Source organism: Rhagoletis zephyria, unplaced genomic scaffold, assembly GCF_001687245.7.
Source record: "Rhagoletis zephyria isolate East Lansing unplaced genomic scaffold, Rhagoletis_zephyria_1.1 Rzeph_scaffold_01482, whole genome shotgun sequence".
NCBI classification, from domain to species: Eukaryota; Metazoa; Arthropoda; class Insecta; order Diptera; family Tephritidae; genus Rhagoletis; species Rhagoletis zephyria.
The window spans coordinates 28430-29715 of NW_016158566.1; positions in this window are offsets into that span (position 1 = coordinate 28430).

Consider the following 1286-nt stretch of genomic DNA (forward strand, 5'->3'; position numbering starts at 1 on the left):
CGGCCACTTTATCGTCTCGATATACGAGTTTTCGTTTTCTCATCAGCGCATTAATTTCTCGAATCGATAAACTGTTGCTCACCCGATGCAACCTTTAAAATTTGTACCCAACTTTATATTTTGATTTGGTTTTGGTTCATGAGTCAGATATATTAGATATTTCAACCAAGGTTTTGGTTTTTGCTAACAGTTGCTCTTGCTCTATATTTGCTTATGTTGCATTGCCAACCTTTGAAATTTTATGACGAATGTAGTGAAGTTTCACTATACGGAATAACAAATTAATTTTTACCGGCAAGGTAAGAAAACGAAAACACTTTAAAGTGAGGAACAATTTATCTGCCCTGTTAGTAAAGGCAACTTTACTGCTTACATTAGAAAACGGCCCTAAGGGCCGTAAACTTATCTATTTTAAACTATAGTTAAATCGTTAATAGATAAGTTAACAGCCTTAACACTTTTACAGTATGTATGTATAGAAACGTAAGGAACATACAATACATATACATATGTATATGGCTCATTCCTTCTCAAATCACCCAGGCCGGGGGAAAGTGAATTTAAGTTTGCGATAAAACTCACAGGGATTGTTCCTTGAACAATTTAAGGAGACACGTATTTTTTCTTTTTGCTCAGAAATTCGAATTTTTCGAATAATGAATTTTTTTCTTTTTGAGTACGAATGCTTCTTTTTTCCCCTCTTAATAGCAACTTTTGATGAAATCGTTTATAACTGCCGCAAAAAAGCAAGGATTCTAACGATTTTTTTTTAAATTGCAGATATTGATCTACTGAATCGATCTAGTGAACTAAACATCAGTAATTGTTTATTAATAATTAATTGTTGTTTATAAACAAAAAAATGTTTCTTTTTTCAAATTGATTTTTTTTCAAATTGCCACATCTTTTTTTTCTCACAAACTTTTTTGTCTATTAGGGATTAGTATAAATTATTTTCAGTACGAGTAGTAATATGCTAAAATTCGTCGAGTTCGAGCTATGATTTTTTTTTCTGAAAATGCACTTATATGATGCTAGCAGATTTTCGTGCCAGTTGAGGGCACAAAAATTGTTGCCCATTATGACAAAATTTCCTTGCTGGACATTTTTTGAGGTTGCCCGATCAGAGCCAAAAGTTTTTCCCAATTGGCCGCTAATTTTGGCACTATTGGGGCCCAATTAGCGATTTGCCCAATCTACCGAAGATTTCCCCAACCAGTGCTCACAACTTGCTCAAAGTAAACATGCATACGCAATTAAAACGTTTTTATCGATAAAATCACACA